Source organism: Dermochelys coriacea, chromosome 1 (assembly GCF_009764565.3).
Source record: "Dermochelys coriacea isolate rDerCor1 chromosome 1, rDerCor1.pri.v4, whole genome shotgun sequence".
NCBI classification, from domain to species: Eukaryota; Metazoa; Chordata; order Testudines; family Dermochelyidae; genus Dermochelys; species Dermochelys coriacea.
The window spans coordinates 127,557,106-127,570,534 of record NC_050068.2 but is presented as its reverse complement, the minus strand read 5'-3'; positions in this window follow the sequence as shown (position 1 = coordinate 127,570,534).

Here is a 13,429-nt window from a genome sequence, read left to right as displayed (position 1 = left end):
ACTCTGCGGCTGATGGTCAATTTTCTTCTCACCACCTCTAGCCACTCTGGGGTGTACCTGCAGCTGTGAGACTCAGATGTGTGTGTGTGTGTGTGTGTATTTTACCTGGCAATAAAATTTGGAAATGTGACTAATATTCTGACAGGCTCCACAGCTAGAAGTTGTAGCAGATGTGGGAAACCAGGAGGGTTGCTGTGGTGTCATTGTGCTGATGAAGTGCTTCTCACATTGTGTGTATTCCTTTGACCCACCTTTGAGAACAGAAGATATTATTCCCTCTTATCTTTGTGATTGAAGTTCATGCAACAATATATTTGATATATCATACCCTCCTCTGTGAAACAATTATTTTCTTGTAAATACACAGGCCCACTCCCTTGAATTTACCATTTGTACAAAGTGAATATAAACCACCATGAAAAAGGGCCATTTTACATCCATTTAATACTCATTTTACAGAAGTTGGAGGGCAACAAATAATCAGGTCCTCAATATCTTTTGAGCTATTTCTGTATGATTATCAATGAGAGCAGGATCAGGCCTTTGTTCCTCAAATAAAAAGTTGTGGTGTTGTTGTTGTGGCACTTAAACAGGGCCATATTAATGCAGGGGCTTTAGGGGCAGCCCAGGGCCTTGGGGCTAAGGGAGGCCCCCGCAGGGCCGCAGGCCGGATGTGGACCACTGTTTCCTTTCATTTGGCCCGCGGCAAATCTCCGTGCCACAGGCTGGACACTGGGCCCCAAGCCTCGGTGCCTCCCCGGGTCTGGAGCTGTGAGGCTCGGCTTGCCGATGTGCCCCCGCAGCTTCTAGGCAAGAGGTGTTCAGGGAATCTCTGTACGCTGCCCCCACCCCAGCACCAGCTCAGCAGCTCCCATTGGCCGGTACCACAGCCAATGGGAGCTGCGGGGGCAGTGCCTGGGGACATGGGCAGCATGCACCGCACAGAGAGGCCTGGCCCTTCTGCTTAGGGGCTGGACATGCCAGCCACCTTAGGGAGCACAGCAGCGTGGAGCCATGGCAGGCAGGGATCCTGCCTTAACCCTGCTGTGCCACTGACCAGGAGCCACCCAACTGGAGCCTGCATCCCGCACTCCCTGCCACACTCCAATCCCCTACCCCAGTCCTGAGCCCACTCCCCTATTCCAAACCCCCAGGAGCCCCACAAAATCTAATATCCCCAGGCCCACAGGAGAGTTAATCCGGCCATGCACTTACATAATATATTTGATCTTTCCAGTCATACACACTACAAAAATGTTCAATATTTCTGTGCAAAATTACTTTTGACTTTAACCTTTGTGCCAAACATTCTCTTTTTGTGTCACCTAATGTAAAGCACACGACCTAGAATCCTCCTGTAATTCTTGTAGTGCCATTCCTCTACCTCACCAGTTTGAGTCCTCACTGAAGACTTAAATGGACAATGTGATGGCAGCAAATTTTCAGATCTTGATCCCTCCAGCTGTGGGGATTGCACTCTGTGATGAAAGCAATTATTCCCAGAAGGAAGAAAACTGGATTTGTTGTTATTCTAGCTGACAGTGCACACACTACTGTTGAGAAAGAGCAAATATCAGCTAGGTAGCAATCTATTTTTCCTAGAAGGCACAGCACTCAATTCTCTCCCAGTACTGACCAAAATTTATCTTGTTCTGTGTAAATCTCCTGTTATCCTACGTCTATTATTTACATCGGAATTGCTCCAACATTACATTCTCTCACACATTTGGGTTTTGTCTACTGTTCTGAGGCATGCCAGCAGGCATTACATTCTGGGAGCAATATTTCAGACTGAGGATTGCTAATAACAAAAAAGCAAATGCATGTCTTCTTTACATATTTACAATTAATATTTGTAATGTATGTATTATAAATAACATATCGATCTGCAAGCATGCTCAAAATCATATAATCACTTAAATGCAATGGGAGAAATCAGTGACTTGAACACTGTCAGCTGCCAATATATATCCGCAGAGAATCTGGAGAATGAAAGGACATTTCTGGAGGGGTAATGAAGAAAGTATTCTCTTTTAGTTGATACTATAGGGGAAATTCAGGTAGGCTGAATGGAATTAAAAGCATGAGGATAATGGAAAGAAGAAACATGATTATTCAAAAAGTCATCAAGTACTTTCCCCAATTTATAATTCTTGTCAAATGAACCTCAGAAGTTATGGAGTCCTGGTTCAGGTTGGATAAGGACCCCAAAATTATTATACTTATAGGAAGCTTATCTAAACTATCTGAACTTCTTGGATTTACAAAGCTGGGCTGGAAATCTCATGAGAATAAAATGGGATTTGAGTTAATTTGGTCCAGCTCCTAACATTCATAGGACTTCTCAGCAGTGAAAGGGGAGAACCAGGTTATCTACAAGTATGTCTTAAACTTGGCTATTTCAGTAACATTTTAATAATATTATTCTTATGTCAAACACGACTTATGTACAGTATAGCTTCTTCTAATTTGTCTTTTAGATGTAACATGTTTCAGAAGAGATTTTTCTTTTAGATTTTATTAATACATGTTTTAAAATAAAGCAAAATGCCACTGTGACAGAATTTGAATTCAGTAGCTTTATGATATGTAATTAGGTATTCTACTCCCTTCAAAATGCACATGCTGTACAGAGCTAATTTTGTTCCACTACTTTAATAAAATTGCTTCGGACCCAAAGGATTTGGAACAACTTGTTCATTAGCTCATTTGGACACACAAATGTCATTCATATGAAAGGCTCCTGTTTTGCTTAAATTTCATAATGCAACTTTCTCTAGCAATATGTATTTAAGACCATATGATTTTACTTTCAAGGAAAAAAAAAACACCCCAACCCACTCCAACTGGCTCTTATTCACCTGCTAAAATCTTTCCCAAAACTCTGATCTGAGAAAATTTTGTTCTCAGTTACATTCACATAACTCCAGAGTACCTTCCCTGGAATTATTCTGTGTATAGTTCAGTGCAATTTGGAAGCAGAATTTGCACTAAGGACTTGCTCCTGTAAATTGGTTAGCACTGCAGACTGATCCAGCAGAATGCTTAAGCATATACCAGTTCTTATCTTTAAATATATACTAGTCTTGTTGACTTCAATGATACTACTCCCATGCTTAACTTTAAGCATTTGCTTAAGTGTTCAACACCTCTGCGAGACTGAGCCTTAAACAATCCAATATGTTAGGTTCTTGTTGTCATCAGCATTAAGCCATCCCCTCATTTTAAGCAATATTTTCAAGGATTTGCTCTTTGAAGGTGTCAATTAGACACACATTTCAAGCAATACATCTTGTTTTAGAGAAATATCCAAAATATCTATATATTAACTTATATCCTGACCAAAAAAAAGAAAAAAAAAGCTTATCTCTTTGAAGGGTTTATCTGCTGTATATATTAATATTCCTGAGGGAATTCTGCACCAATACATTCAAAATGCTGCAAACAATATTTTTAAATTCTGACAAATTCTGCAAATTTTATTTGTCAATAAATAAATGTGGCTCAAGCATGGCAGTGGGGAGCATTGAGGTGGGAGATCACCCTAAAGTCCCCACCTCCTCCAGTACAGGGACTCAGCAGCGAGGCTGCACCTGACCCTGACACAGTGCAAGGGCTGGGCCTACCCCAGAAACAACCTGGGGCCCTGCCCCTCTGTGCCAGATGCACCATATGTGGGTGGGTAGGCTCAGCCCGGCAGGATCCAAGTGTGGAGGAGCTTAGTGTGGGGGGACCCAGGTGTGGGGGTGAGAGATTTCTGAATGGCAGAATCTGGGAGCAGGCAGGTCAGTGGGAGATCTAGATGCAAAGGGGCGTGTTGGGGGGTTCTGGGTGGACGGGTAATGGGACTCTGCAGGGGATCTAGGTGAAGGTGGTTGGGGCTCAGCAGGGGGGTCTGAGTTTTAGAGGCTGGAGGGGGAATCTGGGTGCTGGGAAAGTGGAGACTGATGGGGTGGGAGTCCAAGTGCAGCAGGTTGGGGATCTGTGGGGTGAGGGTCTGGGTGTTGGGGTCTCAACGGATGGATCCAGGTGTAGGGGGATAGGACTTGTCAGGGTGAGGGTTCAATGGGCCTGCTTAATGGAGAAGCCCTGGCTGCTGCTGAGGGGATGCTGGGCTCCTGCTTACCCTGCGATTCCCCATCTCCTTTTCTTCTTCATTCCTTTCCCTTCATTCCCACCTTCCCCTCCCTCTGCCCTATTCCACCCCCTTCCTTCCCCACTGCCTCTTCCCTCCACTCCTCACCCCCCCTTCCCTCATTCCCCCATCCCTCCTTACCCAGCCTCACCTCAGGCACTAACTGTTGCACAGAAAACAGGAAGGATCCCAACACACAGAAGTGGAGCAGACTGGCACTAGGACCCAGGAGGTGGTGTTCACCTGTGGTGTCAGCTGGAGCCTAGATGCAGCCTGCTTCAGCTGGGCAGCTCTGTGCTTGCAGAAATGAGGGGGGTGGCAGTGGCATGTAACCCCATGTGCCCCCCATGCCTCACCTCTGTTTGGAGGAGGGCAATCCACCCTCCCAAATGCGCCCATGGTCGTATCCCCCACGCTCCCCTCTGCACGGCTTCCCTTTGCTTCCCTGCCCTTTTCTGCAGGGAAGCATAGGAATTCGGGGGGGTGGGGGGGAAGAGAGGCATTTTCTGCGGGCATGCAGTCACGCAGAATCCACCCAAGAATAATACATATACAGAAAAAAAACTATGCATGAGAAGATTTTGTTCCTGTACTATATCCAATGCCCAAACTGAAAGTTCAACCCTAAATAAAAATGCTTGAGCAAAGATAATTTCTGAATTTCCATCATTGGGTTTTGTCAATGTGGCAGAGCCATTCAACAAAGAGATTTATATGATTGTAGTAAGTATAATAAAATCACAAATAAAATATTCTTCATATTCCAACAGCTTCACTTATATTATTCTACAAAACACACAATTCTCCTTTATGAACTAATTCTCACATACAACGAAATATATAGGAAACTTTTATTTACAATTTCTCTACAATTCCTCAAAGAGAATTTTAGCAAAGACATACAAAACTGTGATTTTCTTTTTCATAAAAAATATAAAATCTACTACTTATTCATTCAGGTTCTCAGAAGGATTTGCTCCATAGCCTACTGGTCTGCAGACTGCTCTTCAATATGAAAATAAACGCCTGCAGGCTTTTGCTAATCTTGCAAAGAAACATAGGGAAAATTTACTTTCAGAATGTACCTGACACAAAAAACTGAACAAAATCAAAACTCAGGAGCAGATCCTCAAATAATGTAAAACAGTGGACCTGGCCAAACTCCCCCATGGCGTCTGACTTATGGGAAATCTTGCCACTCTATTACCTGGTCATATCCTTCGGTCTCACAAAAAAGGAGTGAGACAATAATGGAATCTAATCTCAGTCTGATATTCGCATCAGCATTTTTTCTACTGGGCTTTTTTCTATGATAATGAGAACTAGGCTATTGTCTATAAAGATCTCTGTAGCTATATATTCTTTACCATGTGATTGCCTGCCCTAAATACCCATGAACAAGTGTGCAAACACGGCCCTCCTGAGTGAATCTAATGTCTCCAGAAGATTTGTATGTTCCACTACCTTGTCACCTTCTGTTGTCTTTTACACCTGTGCAAAGTATTTTTCTTAAATATCTGTTAAATCAGAATTCTCCACTCACAGTGTGGTACAGGCAATTTGGATTTATTTTCTAAATTACTATAGAAAGAGAAAGGTAGTGGAGAATCAGGTTCTCTGTCTTAATATGTGAACACAGAAATAAATGTTTATGATGATATAGAAAATGGCAAACACTATGAACGTATGTGTGATGTTATTGACATGAACTGTGACCTTATAGATCATTGTTGCAACCAATGGCCTATAGTTGCAACAAATCTTGTATGAAGGAGGTTGATTATGCTGCCTGTATGTATGTATCATTTTTGTATTTGAAGTTATGAATATTGGCTATGTATTTGTATCTCACATTGGTAGATGCGCAGGTGAACAAACCTCTGTTAGTGTGGCTGATGTGATTAGGTCCTATGATGGTGTCCCCTGAATGGATATGTGGACAGAGTTGGCAACAAGCCCAACAAAGAAAATAACAGAACGCCATCACCTTCAGCCCCCAACTAAAACCTCCCCAACGCATCATCAAGGATCTACAACCTATCCTGAAGGACGGCCCAGCACTCTCACAGATCTTGGGAGACAGGCCAGTCCTTGCTTACAGACAGCCCCCCAACCTGATGCAAATACTCACCAGCAACCACACACCATACAACAGAACCACTGACCCAGGAACCTATCATTGCAACAAAGCCTGTTACCAACTCTGTCCACATATCTATTCAGGGGATACCATCATTGGGCCTAATCACATCACCAATGTGGTATATGCCATCATGTGCCAGCAATGCCCCTCTGCCATGTACATGTCAAACTGGACAGTCTCTACGTAAAAGTATAAATGGACACAAATCAGATGTCAAGAATTATAACATTCAAAAACCAGTCGGAGAACACTTCGATCTCTCTGGTCACTCGATTACAGACCTGAGAGTGACTATTCTTCAACAAAAAAACTTCAAAAACAGACTCCAAGGAGAGACTGCTGAATTGGAATTAATTTGCAAACTGGATACAATTAATTTAGGCTTGAATAGAGACTAGGAGTGGATGGGTCATTACACAAAATAAAACTATTTCCTCATATTATTCCCCCCACCCCCCACTGTTCCTCAGACGTTCTTGTCAACTGCTGGAAATGGCCCACCTTGATTATCACCACAAAAGGTTTTCTTCCTCCCCCCTCCCCTTCCTGCTGATAATAGCTCATCTTAAGTGATCACTCTCCTTACAGTGTGTATGATAAAGCCCATTGTTTCATGTTCTCTGTGTGTGTATATAAATCTCCCCACTGTATTTTCCACTGAATACATCCGATGAAGTGAGCTGTAGCTCACGAAAGCTTATGCTCAAATAAATTTGTTAGTCTCTAAGGTGCCACAAGTACTCCTTTTCTTTTTGAGAATAATGTCACAGTATGTGTCAGGGGTGTTAACAGTAAACATTAAGAAATGTATTTCAGTGACTGTTTTAGAGTCCAAAAAGTGTTTATTTGAGAAAATGGAAAACCTCCCTCATACATAGACTGGCTTAGTGAGCGCTCTACTATATTAATGGGAAGAAGAAGGGAAAAAAAGACTGTCTCATAAAAATGCTTGGAAAAAAATATGAGGATACCTGTCACACATAAAACTATTGCATACTGCTGCAGTCTTATATCTGTTAGGCCCCAATACTCATAGGTTATGTTTTCATTTATTTATCTATTTAGTCATTTTAATAATTAATGCCCTGTGATCTTTAGGAGTTCAGGTTTTTTGTTTGTTTCGTGGTTTTGTTCTGTTTCCCCCCAGGTTTTGAACAATAATAATGAACAATGGATTTTGTTATTTATATATGATTTCCATCTTGTACATATTTGTATATGTTTTCTTTCATTATGTGTTTATAATTTATATAAAACAAAAAATAAAGTTAAAAATGCATTGTGTTTTGTTTTACTTGTAACCTAGATCATAAATTGATTATACAAGAAAAGGTTATAATAAAATAACAAAAAGAGAGTCTGCAGCTTTATAGAAGCTGATTTGACCTTTGTTAAATTTTTGTTTGGCTTTGCCTTCATCCTGAAATAGCACTTCATGAGATGTCCTGATCTCTCTGTGGGGGTTGATAACTAGCAATCTGTAGCAGACGGTGTAAAGTGACTACATCATTGTTCAATGGGGAGATTAATGTCAAATAGATGTATTGTACCATTGTACTTATTGAAATCAGTGTAACCTTTGGGCACATGATGAATTCAGGATTAGGCCCAATGTGTGAAGGAATTACAACTATTTTTGCCTTAAAGTCTCTTCAGTCCTGAGATCTTTCCAGTCACTAATTGCTATTGTGCTTTCTTAAAACCTTTACTAAAACCCAATATATATATTCACTTGACTCCCCACTATACAGGCAGACTGATATTTGTCATATATATTCAGGAATAATATATTTAATCATTTTGGGGATATTTTAAATGTCATTATTTAAAAAAAATTGCCCAGGTGTAAATGGAAATATCTCCAGAGACCTTATTTTTTATATAATACTTATGCCAAGTTAACATGTCCATAAGTATTTTTATGTGTAGTATAGAACCTTATATGTGGAACATAACACCCACATGCTCCTTCTCCTTATGTTGTACATGAAAATAACAGACATATTATTTTTTCATAAGTACTGTAAAAATAAAAATAAACCCTCTCATTCTCAGCTACAAAATGATTTGAAAGACTCAGTAATTGGTAAACTTTATTCTACCCTTATTATCATTTCATGTATCAAACTTTTTTCAATCATTGTCTCTAAAGTCCTTTAAGTTCAAGGTGAAGTACAAGACACTAGAAAGTTTGAAAAGCATAGGTGATTCTTTCTTCAGTGGATACTTAAGTTTTACAGAAATGTTGCCAATGCAGCAGTTATTGTATTACCTAGATTTTTTTTCCCTCTCCTTTAATAGTGCACTTTTCAGAACTGTAATAAATTATTACTAATTGAAACTCAGGAGACTTAGAAGATAACATTCATTACAAGGGAAAAAATCCTCTCCACTAAAGCTTGTTTTATTTGCATTATAATAAGCCACCCACTATTTTTAAGTTATAGTTTCTCAAAGCCGCTATGCCTGTGCTCTTTGGTCAGACAAATTGCAATGACTGTAAGTTGCCATAGAAACAACATCAGTGCAAGTCAGTGAAATTGTTAAAAGAAAGCAATGGTTGCAAAATAAGCAGTGCTTGAATCACAAAAGTGGATAAGATGGCTAAGAATCCCTTAACTTCTTCAGAAAGGACAAATGTTTAAGGATTAGTCAGTGAGCTACTCACCAGAGATTCATACTGTTGGAAACAGGTCCCTTCAGAATGCCTTAAAAAGATTCCAAGAAAAGGCCTAAATTTATTTGTAAAACACACAAAGTTCTAGATTGAAAAGAAAGGCCTTCCAAGGTATTGACTTTGTGTGGTGGGGGCAGTTATTCAACATGGGATGAGAAAGTTTAGGATTGTGTAGGTCATAATTGAAAATCCCTAAGAATGAGGCTTAAGAAGAGAGAATGGGAGGAGTGAGAGATGAAATTGAACACAAAAATAAAACTAAATATAGTCATTGGAAGCAGTTGGAGAAGAAAGTGAAGCAAGCAGACTACCCATATATTTAATATCAATGCTACTCCTGGGGAGACTGGGGAGGAAAGACAGAGACAATCCCTCCATACTTATATGTCAGAAGAACACTAAATGGGGAGCCAACTCTAATCAAAATTAATGCAGAGGAGCATGTGTCAATTAAAAAAAAAAGCTAAAGAACTTCTTCTACTGGCAGGCTCCAGCTGTTTCCCTTAAAAGGAAACCTGGTTAACTATTTGTTGGTAAAAAAAAAAAAGGAGTACTTGTGGCACCTTAGAGACTAACACATTTATTTGAGCATAAGCTTTCATGAGCTACAGCTCACTTCGTCGGATGCATTCAATAGAAAATACAGTGGGGAGATTTATATACATCTGTATTCGCAAAAAGAAAAGGAGTCCTTGTGGCACCTTAGAGACTAACAAATTTATTAGAGCATAAGCTTTTGTGAGCTACAGATCCGATGAAGTGAGCTGTAGCTCACAAAAGCTTATTCTCAAATAAATTTGTTAGTCTCTAAGGTGCCACAAGTACTCCTTTTCTTTTTGCAAATATGTGCAATTTGTGTATATGCTAAAATGTGTCCACTAATGGTGATGGCCTGACATCCTCGCTGGATCATGTTCGGCATCAGTGTACCAGAATTTCCCCAGTTCTCAGACAAAACTGTTGTCCCTTTGGACAAAATGAGATTAGCCCTTGCCTCATGACCTTAGGAGTCTGAAGATGTTCCTTTGCTTTTCTCTTTAAAATATGCAGGAGGGGATAGAATCATTTTGATTTAGGTTTGACCCCCACAAAGAGACCATTAAGTTGCCCCAATCAGGAGGAGGGATTGTAATGACTGGATTACTACATTGATAGGCTCTTGTTACTTTTACAAGTCCTCTGTGTAAAAATATATCCAAATACCTCATCCTCTATGGTAGCCATCAGAATTTCTACTTAGATAGTAGGTCCGATCTGGGAGAAAGGTTTTGCTTCAGCTTTTACCATTAGATTTTATATTCCAAAAGATCTGAATCATAAGATTTTTTTTAAATGAGCTGTGAATATATGAGTTAGTTAGCATTTAAAGGATGTCCTGTGCACAGCAAAATTCCTTTAGTTCAAGACTCTGTTTTCTGATTGCTTCTGCAATAATGTGATAACAATGGTGATAACAAACCACCTTCTACCCCTGCCAAATTCAAAGGACCACAACACGATTCTATTATATAAAACTGATTTTGTCTGTCCTTAATAAAGCAACTTTATTGTCTTTTGTATGTTACAGTTATAATATGTTAAATAGCCACATTCCATCTGTCAATGTCAACTGCAGCTATTGATTGGAATGACAGGGTTGGAGTAATCACCAATGCCATCTATGAAGTCTTTGATGTCATTCCTGTCATGAATTGGACCTGCTGGGGTGTTTATAACTGTGGCTATTTTTGACTGCTTTTAATAAGAACATAGCTTATAGGACTGAAATGACCTCCTTGATCAACAAGTCCACCCTCCTCCCATTCATAAACATAATCTCCCTTGTAAAACTAGTTAGGTTTCTTTTCCCTACTACTCCTAATATCTTTACTTGTACATACAAGAGCAATGGCTCATGCCCTCTAGTGAATTCTTGTGCACAGAAGACATAACATTGCTACAGGAGGCACAAAAGTGTCATTTTTCTCAGTGTCTGTGAAGACCAGATTCATTTCTGGAGCCTAATATATTTTATTATCCCTTTTACAATGTGGCCAACAAGCCATCCTCCCCGGGCATTTGTTGTTGTTTTTTTCAAAATTTACTTCTTTGCAGGATAATAATTTGATAATTCTACATTCCAATTAAAATTGCAGAATCTCTCAGATTTGACTCTGTAGTGCTAGGTATGCTCTAAGCCACCAAATTTTATTTCATTTTGTGCCTCAGATTCTAAGACGTGTGCTTAAATAAGTAAAATGTCTGCTTATTGAGAAGCTAAGAAAGGAACAGAAGAAGGGGCAAGAAATGCATCTAATCAAACCTCATTCCAAAGCCCACACCAAATTCTCCACACTTGGACTACCCCCATCACAGGATACATATGTAGGAAGGGGCACACACTACCACATTGCTGATCCTACTCTTCTGCATGAGATGGGAGATCACCGTACAAAAATTATTCTCCATGTATGGTTCTGGGAGAAAAAAAAAGACCCGATAAAATTAAAATCATAAAATTCACTATAAAATGATACATAAAAAGCTCAGGGAAGATGGAAAGATCCACATAGCAGAGGAGACTCCCACCCAGGGCCGGCCCTAGACCAAATGGCACCTCAGGCGAGGAGCATCTTTGGTGCCCACCCCCTCCATTTTTTAAACTTTTGAATACCTTATTTTTTATTGCATTTGTAGGACATTTCACAGCTTTGATGGATGATTTGTATTCATGATTTATTCCTGTCATATAAGATGATACATTTCCATACTAGGATCTGTAAATGTAGGAGGTTCGAGGAAAATGTAGTTCTCAGAAAGTCTGGACATTTCCACGAGATTCTACAAAGGTCCAGAACATTCTTGGAGGTTAGTGGAAAATGAATCCACGTACAGAATACCTGAAATATTTCACTTCAAACATTTCATTTTCCCTTTTGTCACTAACAACAAAAACAGCATCCTAAGCCTGGTGCCCCCTAAATCCAGCTTTGCTCCAGCCCTTTTGAGGCTTCACCACACTCTAGGTACACAGCGAGTCACCATAGAGCAGAGTTCCACACCGCCACCTTGGAGAGTCTCTGTAGCCAGAGAAGCAAGAGCAGGATTTGCCTGTCAGTGTGTGACAACAGTGAGGAAAAACTAGTGCAAGAATGAAGATTCCCAGCATAATAAGAATTATGTTATTTCATTCATTGCTCATGAACTATATCCAACATGATCTCGGATGCTTTGCTTTCTCGCGATATTCACATAATCAAGGGCAGTTCTTATTTTAATAAGGAAAACAAGTATGACCAGAGATGTCTTCAAGAAATGTTCTGGAAGCTTTGGTACCTACACGGGAACATGGTTTGTCATTCCAAGATCTTCCACACAATAGCAAACACTGGCTTGTTTACCTACACTTTAGCTCTCTACAGCTCAAGAACAATCTCTTTGTTATGTCAGGTTTCAGAGTAGCAGCTGTGTTAGTCTGTATTCGTAAAAAGAAAAGGAGTACTTGTGGCACCTTAGAGACTAACAAATTTATTTGATCATAAGCTTTTGTGAGCTACAGCTCACTTCATCGAATGCATGCTATGTTTCTTTGTTATGTGTTTGTTCAGTACTGAGTACAACAGGGTCCTGACCCGTGACTAGGGTGCTACTGTAATATAAATCATTAATAACAAAACAAGATCTCCTCTGTCAAACATTATTAATACCAATTCCTTCCCCTAACATTATTCATTGTTTGTTTTCAGCTCAATGAGATTATAAGCAATCTATGCACTGAGAATCACATAACTAGCTTGGATCTAAATGAGACATAATTACCCTGAGTAATTCCATTGCAGATACCAGTGAGGGACCAGAATTAGTCTTTGCAAAACCCATGCGCTTAGCTGAGCAATATTTCCCATTCTTAGAACTTCTAACTTCAAATCGAATCTCGCAATCTCGTACTTTTAATAGAAAAACAGCTTCAGCTTTGTCTTTCTCTTTGATATGTAATATTGTTCACTCCCACTTAGATAATGAGTCTGATTCCTAAATAATTCTCAATTGTCTACTACAAATGAAGGGAAAAAAAGGATGTCCTGCACTTCAGTTGATCAGTTCTATTTTTGTAGATCTATGCCACACAAACAGATTTACATAGCATCTTAGACCATGGCTACACTTGAGAGTTTACAGTGGTGCAGCTGCACTGATGCAGTTGTGCCACTGTAAGCTCTCTAATGTGGCCTCTCTAAGCCGATGGGAGAGAGCTCTCCCATTTACTTAATTACTCCAGCCCAGTGAGTGGTGGTAGCTATGTCAGCAGGAGTTCACCGACATAGCGCTGTCCACACTGACACTTAGGTCAGTATAATTTATATTGCTCTGGGGAGTGGCTTATTTACACCCTGAGCAGATGTACCAACTTCTCAAAGTGCTGGGGGGTGCTCAACACCTGGGTCGACTGCAGGCCCTGCCCCCATTCCATCCGTTCCCCCAAGGCCCACTCCAC